Below are 11591 nucleotides of genomic sequence, written 5' to 3'. Positions count from 1 at the left end.
CGAAGGCCGAGAGTCCAGCCTCTCCCAGCAGGCGTCTGGGTCTCCCGCGCGTCCCCAGAAGCTGGATTTCAGGGTGATGGGGAGCTAATCTCCCCTAGGGTTGGAACAAAAGCCACACATCCCTTCCCCCGCCACCAGCACGACCCACGCTTCTCCGCACCTTATCTCCTCCGAGTTCGCTCTTTCCTCTTCCCTCTTAGCTGTAAATCCACCATTCAGCCAGCTCTCCTGTGGTTCTGGGTGGCAGACGCTCCGTTCTCCAGTTGTATCCTTGAAATTGCTGTGCGCGGCGAAGTTCCTTTGTTTAACTTTGTTGCCTTCTTGGTTCTCCTCTCTCAAAATAGCTAAAGGACTTGAATGTAAGACAGGAAGTCCTAAGAATCCTCTGAGTCGGTGTTGGCGGTCTCTGGGGCCCCGAGGATCTCACTGGGTAGGTCGGCCAGGTCGGTGACTCGGGTGGGCCCGTCCTGCAGAAAGATGGTCTCTTCCTTCACCGAGAGCCGCTGCGCCGAGTCCGCAGCCACCGCCACAGCAGCTGCAGTGGTGCCCACGAGCTCATGGCCCCGGCTGCGGTGCTGACTGAGAGGAGCAGCCGCCCGGCCTGGGGAGACGCGAGCCGGAGTCGCCGCGCTCACCAGTCCATCTTTTAGTTGTATTTCCGAAACTGCCATGGGAGGCAACAGATCAGCCATTCACCTCCGCCGCCATCTTGGCTCCTCCTCTCCTAAGGATCAATTCTAGTATTTTTTGGTGGAATTTTTAGGGGTCTCTATATAAAGTATATGGTCCTCAAATAATGATGGTTTTTACTTCTTCCTCTCCAATTTGGATGCCTTTTATTTCTTTTTCTTGTCTGATTGTTTTGGCTAGGACTTCCAATACGATGTTGAATATGAGTGGGGAAAGTGGACATCCCTGTCTTGTTCCTGCTCTAAAGGGAAATGCTGACCTAAAGTGGAGGGACACCACTGAATATAGTGATGTTGGTATCCCTCTCATTTTATAAATTCTTTTCTTTTATTTTATTGATTTTTTACAGAGAGGAAGAGAGAGAGACAGAGAGTTAGAAACATCGATGAGAGAGAAACATCGATCAGCTGCCTCCTGCACACCCCCCACTGGGGATGTGCCTGCAACCAAGGTACATGCCCTTGACCGGAATCGAACCCGGGACCCCTGAGTCCCCAGGCCGACGCTCTATCCACTGAGCCAAACCGGTTTCGGCTCATTTTGTAAATTCTTATTAGTATTTGTAAATAGTGTATCCTCTTGTACTTCTCATGGAGCATAATTATCTTGTGGGTTTTCTGGCTGTACATGGTATGTCACCCCAGCATGCCCACTTCCCTGAGACTCTTAATCCTTTCTTTCTATTGACATAGCAATTCCGAATTTCAACATCACTTGGGGTGGATTGCCTTTCCCAGGTTTCTAGGAACCATTCTAGTAGTGAATTTGCATCATATTCTGAAGTCCTTGTCAGGGTGTTAATCCTGCATCTCTGTTGTATTTATCCCATGTTCATCCCACCCATCATTCTTTAATAACTGCCTCCAGAATCCTTCTTGATCAAACACCCTCAAAATCCAGTCCCTCACATGCTACCCCAGCTCCTATTGGTACATGCAGGACAGTTCTTGAATCTCCTTTGCAGTATTGTCCCTTTCCTCCCCTATCGTGCCCAGCATATATCTGCTGGGCTATGCTGTGACTTAATCCTATTTATAGTTGGCAAAGAGAGGAAATAGGGGTTGATCCATGTGGGGGCACATGTCATCTTGTACAACAGAAGCATCTGCAATGTATTTCAGCATTGGAGTGTGCTAGTGCTTAAGAGGGAGGGATGGGCCATTTCTTTGGGCTTACAGGACCCAGAGACATGGTAATGAGCCTCCAAGATGGCTCCTTAAAAACCTTGCCTTCTGGTATTCATGCCTTTGTATAGTCCCCTCCACACTGAATAAGGATTTGGCCCTGTATGACCAACACTGGGAGTGATGATGTGTGACTTCTGCGACTACATCATAAAAACCATTGCAGCTTCCCCCTTAATCACTTGGATCATTAGAGGGAAGCCAGTTGCCTTTCTGTGAGAAGAGTTCTGCAGAGAGAACCCTGTGTGGAAGAACTGAGGTCTCTGGCCAACAGCCAGTACCAACTTGCTGGCCATGTGAATTCTCCCTGAATTTCTGACCCACAGAATCTGTGAGTATAATACATGGTTGTTTCACATAATTCTTTTTAATAGTTTTAAAAATATATATTTTTATTGATTTCAGAGAGGAAGAGATAAATAGAAATATCAATGATCAGAGAGACTCATTGATTGGCTGTCTCCTGCATGGCCCCAACTGGGGATAAAGCCCGAAACCCAGGCATGTGTCTTTGACCAGAATCGAACACAGCATGCTCTTTTTTTTTTATAATTCTCACCCGAGGATATTTTTCCATGGATTTTTAGAGAGAGTGGAAAAGACAAAGAGAAATATTGATGTGAGAGGAACATATCGATTGGTTGCCTCCTGAATGTGCCTGACCATGGTCTGGGCTGGGGAGAAGCCTGCAACCGAGGTACGTGCCCTTGAACAGAATTGAACCCAGGACCCTTCAGTCCACAGGCCGACACTCTATCCTCTGAGCCAAACCGGCTAGGGCTTCACATAATTCTTTGAGAAATTTGCAACACAGCCATGGTAGCTGGAATAAGAAGAATCTGGAGACTGAACATTATGTAGGTAATCAAACAAGAGGTCTCCAAAACATGTGTCAAGGTTGTATTCTTTCCCAATCAAGGCCCTGACCTTGGCATAACAGATTTGCATTGGTTGGGAGTTTAGCCTTTGTGTTTGGCAACCACTCTGACCAAGTCTCGAGCCTTGTCCTTAGTGTTCTTTGCCCTCTCTCTGCTGGAGATGACAGCTTCTTCATATGCTGCTGCCAAGTTCACCCCTTAGTTTTCACACTTGGGTTTCAAATGCCTGTTAATCACTCTGCCTTTTAGAATCTTTTTCTAGATTGTCAATTGAGTTTAGCAATATCCACCCAATACTTTTTGCATTACTATTATTGCCCCCATGTCTCTAAAATATCTGATATATTGCACCCTCTAGAGCATTGCCTTTTACCAGTAATTATCCCAGTTCACTGCCTGTGAGTTTTTGAATTGATTTTTTATTCCAGGAGCTATTTGTCAGATGAGTAGTGAGCAACCAAGTTTCAAAACCCCATCTCATCCACAGCTTGCCTTCTCAGACCATTTCTGGTACCAATTGTTATGTATTAAGTTCCCTAGGAACAAATTCTGAAACAGAGTTTAAAATACAGGATGTTTATTAGGAAGGGCTCTTGTAATGAACATCTGTTGGAATGAGGGGATGGAGGGGGGAGAAGTTGAGCTGTGTTGCAGACCAAATGACAGTGTTGGAGCTCTGGAGCTAGAATGGCTCTTTCCTGTGTTGGGCCTTTATTCTCTGGACTTGATCAGATATCGAATATGGACTGTCCCAGAAAAGGGCATGACCTTGGGTAAGGTGGATCTCTGCAATGGAGGCAATTCCTGAAGCAATTGATAGTCCTGAATACTGTCAGTTGACAGCTGGGGGATGGAAAAATTCTATAATTTGGAATTTTATGCAGTCATAAAAAAACTATTGAGTGAAAAAAACTAAGATGCAGAGAATTTTGTATAATATGATTTCATCTCACATTTGTAAAACAAACAAAAAAACCCCGAATATATGTGTGCAATAAAATTCACACACAGACATGGATGTAAGAGTGAAATGGTTCCTACCTGACGGTTAGCACTGGTTATTTGTAGGGAGGATTGCAGATGTAGGTATAAGTAGAATGCAAGGAAGAACAGGAAGTTAAAGCAACTGAAATAGTAATAGGTATCAATAAAAGTGTTTGTTTTTTTAATACTCACCCAAGGATATTTTTCCACTGATTGTTAGAGACAGTGGAAGAGAGAGGGAAAGACAGAAAAAAAATATTGATGTGAGAGAAACACATCAATTGGTTGCCTCCTGCACGAGACCCAACCAGGGCCAGGGCTGGGGAGGAGCCTGCAGCCGAGGTGCGTGCCCTTGACCGGAACTGAACCTGGGACCCATCAGTTCACAGGCCGACGCTCTATCCACTGAGCCAAACCAACTAGAGCTAAAAGCTTTAAATTGGTATGACCAATGGTTGCTTTCTGTTTCATGTGTGTGTTAATAAAAGCATCTTTTAGAACACTTTATTATTCACAGTTCCTTGTAAAAGAAAATCTAAGTAATAATTATGCAAGTGCAGCATTAGGACAAATTTCCAACCCTGCTCCACATTGAGTTTGCTGCCCCTTAGCACCTCAAATATGGAAATTATGGAGATGCCAATGCCCATCTGGGAGATGTCATGAGGCAGAGGTGAGAAGAATCCACCATATCCTTTCAATAGATGAACTGCTACACATTCTTCGAAATCCAGCCCACACACCTCCTACGGGAAGCTCTTCCTGAGTGATAGGAGGATTCATGCCAGCTGAAGGCCCCTTTGACCCAGCAGGTGGGAAAGGCTTTTTGAAAGGAGCTGGCCCTGAGCTCTGTTGTCCTCTATCTTTGTGCCATTAGACCAGTCACATGCTTTTTAGGCCCCAGTTCAACATTCTGGACAGTAGAGGGCTGGACTCTGATTACTGAATAGTCCTCTGGCTCTCCCACAGTCCTGGATTAGATAATTGTTTGTTGAGTGAACAAGTAAAAGAACAAATGGAATCTGTGGAAGCTGGTTAGTACACATACATGTCCAAAACTGTTCCCAGCGTTATCATTAATTTTGTTGGTTGTAAATGGTACTGTGGTTATGTTAAAAGAAGAAGGAGAAGGAAACAAAGAAAAAGAAAAGGGAAGAAAAGCATCCTCATATACTAAAAATTTATACTGATATATATGGATGAAATGAAGTCTGGCTTTAAAATATTCAAACAAAGGGGATTGTGAGTGAGGTATGGAGAAATAACAAAATAAGAAAGACCGAATATTGATAACTATTGAAGCTGAGTACATAAAGATTCTGTATACTATTTGTTCTACTTTAGTATATATGTAAAAAGTTAATCATGACGTTTTTTAACGAAGACAAGAAATGGATGGAAATATTTACAAGTAACAATATATATATTCTAAAATATATATATTTTTTTATTGATTTCAGAGAGGAAGGGAGAGGGAGAGAGAGAGATAGAAACATCAATGATGAGAGAGAACCACTGATCGGCCGCCGCATGCATGCTCATTACTGGGGCTTGAGCCCACAACCCAGGCATGTGCCCTTGACTGGAATCAAACCTGGGACCCTTCAGTCCACAGGCAGACACTCTATCCACTGAGCCAAACCAGCTAGGGCACAAGTGACAATATTAATATTAGACAAAATATATTTCAAACAGAAGAATTGTAAGAGATAAACAAATTCTTAATTTAAAAGCATGTAGCCACCAAAAAGATGCACCAATCATGAGCATTTATGTATGCATACGTGTATGCTCTTTAAATACATAAAATAAATACTGATATAATAGGGAACATTTTTCAAATATTCATTTACAGTGGAAGAATAATATATGTCACAGAAATGGACAGATCAAGTAGATGAAATGTGTAAGTAAGTTACGAAGATTGGAATACTACAACTAACATACTTGATATTTTATAGATGTACATTTGATCTGTATTTTGTACTCAACAGAGAAGGCATATGTTTTATACATAAATGAAACATCCTGAAAAATTCTCCTTGCACTAGGCCAAAAAGGAAATAATAAATCTTTCAAAATTATATCACACAGACCATATTCACAGACCACAATGCAATAAAAATGGAGGTAAAAACACAGAGACATAGTGAAGTAAGTCAGTCAGAGAAAGACAGATGCCATGGAATCTAATGAACAAAATAAACTGATGAACAAAATAGAACCAGAGGCATGGATATAGGGAACAGAGTGACAGATGTCAGAGGGGAGGAATATGGGGTGGGCTGGATGAAAGAAGGTAAAGAGATAAGCCAAAGAACATTTATGCATAGCCCATGGACACACACAACAATGTGGTGATGGCCAGAGTGTGGGGGGGTGAGGACTGGGTGGAGGTGGGCAAAGTGGGGGGAAATGGGGATATCTGTAAAGTGTCAACAATAAAAATATATATAAAAAAAGAGAGATATAAAAACAAAAAATTCAAGTGCCTGGACATGGGTGATTTCAAAATAATTATACTGGGTGAAAGAAGCCAGACATAAAATAGAAAATACTCCATGATTCCTTTTCTATAATCTCTTAGAAAAAGCATATGTGAATCTTTAGTGACAGAAGAGATGTCAGTAGTTAGAAGTGAGGATGAACGAAGTGATGGATTACAAATAGGAATGAAGAAAGTTTGAGAGGGGCAGTGATAGAAATATTAGTTATTTTAATTGTGGTGATGTTTACATGGGTGAATACTGAGCTAACAAATTTTGCTTAAGCCCTAACCGTTTGGCTCAGTGGATAGAGCGTCGGCCTGTGGACTCAAGGGTTCCAGGTTCAATTCCGGCCAAGGGCATGTACCTTGGTTGCGGGCACATACCCAGTAGGAGGTGTGCAGGAGGCAGCTGATCGATGTTTCTGACTCTCTATCCCTCTCCCTTCCTCTCTGTAAAAAAATCAATAAAATATATTAAAAAATTTTTTTTGCTTAAAAATGAAAAGTTTAGAGCACTATAATTTAGGGCCATCAAAAAAATACTAAAGAAAACATTAGCAAACAGAACCCAACAGTACCTTGAAAGACTAACACATTAGGAATCTAATGAACAAAACAAACTGATGAATAAAATAGGTCCAGAGGCATGGACACATGTAACAGAATAACAGAATTTAGCAGTTAGGGCGGGGGGGGGGGGGGATGGGAAGAGATTAACCAAAGAATTTATATGAATATATGCATAGCCCAGGGACACAGACAATAGTGTGCTGAGGGCCTGGGGTGGGGCAGGAACTGGGTGGAGGGGAACAAAGGGGAGAAAATGGGGGACATCTATAATTCTCTCAACAATAAAAAAAATTAAGGGATCATCAAGATGATCTGTTAAATTACAGATTGCTACCCCTACTCAAAGGAAAAGAAAGGAAGAAAGGAAGAAAGAAAGAAAGAAAGGAAAAAAAGAAAGAAAGAAAGAAAGAAAGAAAGAAAGAAAGAAAGAAAGACCAATACATCATAGCCAAATAGGGCTATAGTAGAATTCCAAGGGAAGTTTAAAATTTTTGAAGTATATTAATGTTAAGTCATCATATTAATGGAACTGAACACAGGAAAAAATCATTGAGAGAAAAATATGATTTTATTTTGTTTATTTTTAAATTGAATTTAGCCCAGCTGGTATGGCTCAGCAGTTGAGCGTCGACCCTGGAACCAAGAGGTTGCTGGTTTGATTCCTGGTAAGGGCACATGCGTAGGTTGTGGGCTCAATCTTCAGTTGGGGGAGTACAGGAGTCAGCCTGATTGATGTTTCTATCTCTTTATCCCTCTCCCTCTCTCTGTAAAAATCAATGAAAACATATTTTAAAAAATAAAATAAATTGAATTTATTGGGGTGACATTGGTTCATTAAACCATACAGGTTTCGCCGAAACCAGTTTGGCTCAGTGGATAGAGCGTCAGCCTGCGGACTCAAGGGTCCCAGGTTCGATTCCGGTCAAGGGCATGTACCTTGGTTGCGGGCACATCCCCAGTAGGGGGTGTGCAAGAGGCAGCTGATCGATGTTTCTAACTCTCTATCCCTCTCTCTTCCTCTCTGTAAAAAATCAATAAAATATATTTTTAAAAAACCATACAGGTTTCAAGTCAATAAAACATCATCTGCACACTCCATCATGTGCCCATCTCCCCAAGCAAAGTCTCTTTCCATCCCATGTTTACCCGCTTTGACCACCTCCACTTACCCTATATGAAAAGATGCTCAACCATCCTCATATCAAGGGAAATAAAAATTAAAACCATACTTGGCATACCATTTCTCACCTATGAGATTAACAAAAATCTAAAAGTTGAACAGTCCACTCTGCTGGTGAATTTGTGGGAAAACTGCTGGGGGTAGTCAAAGTGATACAATCATACAGAGGTGTGGATGGGAATATTTACCAAATTAAAATGCACTTTTTAAAAAAATATATTTTATTGATTTTCCACAGAGAGGAAGGGAGAGGGATAGAGAGCTAGAAACATCGATGAGAGAGAAACATTGACCAGCTGCCTCCTGCACACCCCCCACCGGGGATGTGCCCGCAACCAATGTACATGCCCTTGACCGAAATCGAACCTGGGACCCTTCAGTCCGCAGACCGACGCTCTATCCACTGAGCCAAACCGGTTTCGGCAAAATGCACTTAATTATGACTCAGAAACTGCACTCTGGGGCTCTATTCTAAGAATACATCCACACACGTTTGAAAAGCAAATTACAAGGTGGCCCATTGTGGCATTGTTTGAAATAGAAAAGTATAGGAAAAAAATTGGTGTTCACCAGTTGGGCTCAAAGAAATCAATTAAATCAAGTAATCAACATGACGCCAGCCAGTAGACTCAAGCATCAAGATGTAACATTAGAAGAAAAATAACATGGTTTCAAAGCCAAGACAAAGATCTGGAAACCAGTATATCTGACAAATTGCAATTGGGGAAAAAACTGGAATCAATGAGTCCAGATTGTATACAGGTGTTCTAGAAGAATGTTACATTAGTACTTACTATTCCTTAATTGCGCTCCTATTTCTTAAAAACTAATTGTGTATTACATAATGTATTTGCAATCAGAAAAGCAATAAATCTGACTGTAGATGCATTAATATAAATCCTAAATAAAACATCAGTAAACAGAACCCAACAGTACATTGAAAAACTAACATATCAGAAATCTAATGAACAAAATAAACTGAGGAGCAAAATAGGTCCAGAGGCATGGATACATGGAACAGAATAACAGATCTAGGGGCAGGGGGAAGAGTGCAGGAAGAGATTAACGAAGGAACTGGCACATTAATATAATCATCCTTAAACAAACATGCAAGGGGAAAGAAAACTCTTTATAGAAGAAATTCAGCTAATAAATATAGAAAGATGATAGAATTAGAAAATCACCATTTTGCAACCCCCAAGTTAATCATTGTTTTAGGTGAAGATCATCAAGGGATGCTAAAACCATCTTGTGAAAGCATACTTGAGTGTTATGGGCTGAAACGTGTTCCCCCCAAATTCATATGTTGAAGCCCTAATCCCCAGTATCAGAATTCGAATGTGACATTTGGAGATAGGGCTCTTAAAGAGAGGATTAAGTTAAAATGAGGCCTTTAGGATGATTCCTGATCCAATCTGACTAGTGTCCCTATAAGAAGAGGAGATTAGGACATATAAAGAGACACCAGGTGTGTACAGGACAACATTCTGTCCTTAGCTGCAGATATTGAAATATTCTGACCTTGCATGCTTCCTCGTTTTTAACTAAATACACACATAAATGTGAAGATTTGCAACTGGCCTGCTCCAAGATGCAGAAAATCAGTGGCAGAGTTTAAAAGGAGACTCTGATCCTCCTATTTAAAGTGGCAGTCCCCCAAAATTTCCAACTCATATCACGCTGCCCTATCTACCCCTTTTTAGCAATTATCACCTCTTAATAATTTATTATTAGCTCTATTCCCCTCTAGGATGCCAGGTCTATGAAACTAGGGATTTAGGGGCTCTTCTGTTTTACCAAACATCAAATACTAAGGGCAGTGATTGGTGATCAATAAATATTTGATGAATGATCAAATAGACTCATATACTTGTAAGTTCTCCCTCTCTTTAGTATTTCCTGCATTACTCATATCAAATCAATTTTATAATTAGTCGTATCATCCAGATATGCCTGCAGAGTTTTTTGGAGGGAATAATTAATCTTTTAAGAAAATGAGTCCAGTGTGTGGGTTTTGCTGCTCTCTACATGTGTGGTAAAGATACCAAAATTAAGCAGTTGATTATTCCACATATGTGAGAAGCAGAAGTCATTGCAGTATCATCATGAATAAGTCAATGAGCAAACAGTAAATCAATAAGATAATTTCTGATAAAAAGGAAAGCTATGAAGAAAACTAAAGCATGGCAAGGAGCTTGAGTAGTGGGGTAGGTCAGGGAAGAAAGATGCCTGAAGAAGACATTTGAGCATACATGCGTGGCATGATGGGGTGAGCCATGGAGCCAGGGCTTGCAATACACACACACGCACACACACACACACACACACACACACACACACACACACTGAGTGGCTAGATTATTATGATCTCTGAATGCATAATAATCTGGCCACTCAGTGTATATCCTATATAATAAAAGGCTAATATGCAAATCATCCCCTCAACCGGGAGTTCGACCAGCAGGCAGGCTGGCCAACCGCCTATGTCCCCTCCCCCTGGCCAGGCTGGCCAGACCCCACCCATGCACGAATTCATGCACCGGACCTCTAATACACACACACACACACACACACACACACACACACACACACACACTGAGTGGCCAGATTACTATGCGTTCAGAGATCATCATAATCTGGCCACTCAGTGTATATGTAGCAGGAGCCTCAGTAAGTGTCAAAGCTGTGGAGATCCTGCCTCCTTATCCTACCATCTCTGGTCTTGCCCCATTCAAGGAAGGGGCAGCACTTTTTTCCATGCAAACTTCCTCTTTTTACATATAAATATTGACCTAACAATTACATTTTCCCAATTAATTGAAATATTTAGTTAGTTTTAATAATACGACTAATATTTATGCATCTACCATCTACTAGTAAAAGGTAGGGCCTTGACAATAACCTCCATGTATTTATGTGTTACCCCAATTCATTGCCTTGCCTCCCCTCAACTTAGGTAAACATCATCCTGAATCCCAAGTTCATCAATTTTTTATTTACTTTTTATATTATTTTATTACAACTACACAAAATCCTAAATAGTTCATGTTCTTTATATTAGTAGCTTTTAGTTTTATAAAAGTATATTTTACACAATCTTTTTGGGAATTATAGGATTTTTTCCCCTTAATATTCATCCACTAGAAGCCCGGTGAATGAAAATTCATGCACTGGATGGGGGGGCGGGCCCTCAGCCCAGCCTGCCCCCTCTCACAGTCTGGGAGCCCTCAGGGGCAGTAGGCGACTTGGCGATCAGGGGAAGGCAATGCCCCATCACACCTCTGCTGCTGCCACTGCCGGCAACACAAGCCTCAGCCGGCCCTGGTTACCTGAGCCTCGGGCAGCCCTGGGTGGCTGGGCAGCTGACATCCTCTGACTGGCCCTGGGTGCCTGGGGGGCTGAGAGGACTGAGGGACTCCGGAGGCAGGTATGTGGAGTGGCCAGACCCGCCTGGGGGTGAGCCTGGCCGTGCTGCACGCCTGCTGCCCTGGCAGGGCTGAGGGGACTGGGTGCTGCCATCTTGTGGCTGTGGGCACCGCCATCTTTGTGGGTGTGGCAGTCAATTAGCATATTCCCTCTTTATTAGCTAGGATGTTGTTGGGTATTATTCTAGTTCA

This window comes from Cnephaeus nilssonii (genome assembly GCF_951640355.1).
Source record: "Cnephaeus nilssonii genome assembly, chromosome: X".
NCBI lineage: Eukaryota > Metazoa > Chordata > Mammalia > Chiroptera > Vespertilionidae > Cnephaeus > Cnephaeus nilssonii.
The sequence above is the reverse complement of the archived record's forward strand: the minus strand, read 5'-3'. Positions refer to the sequence as shown.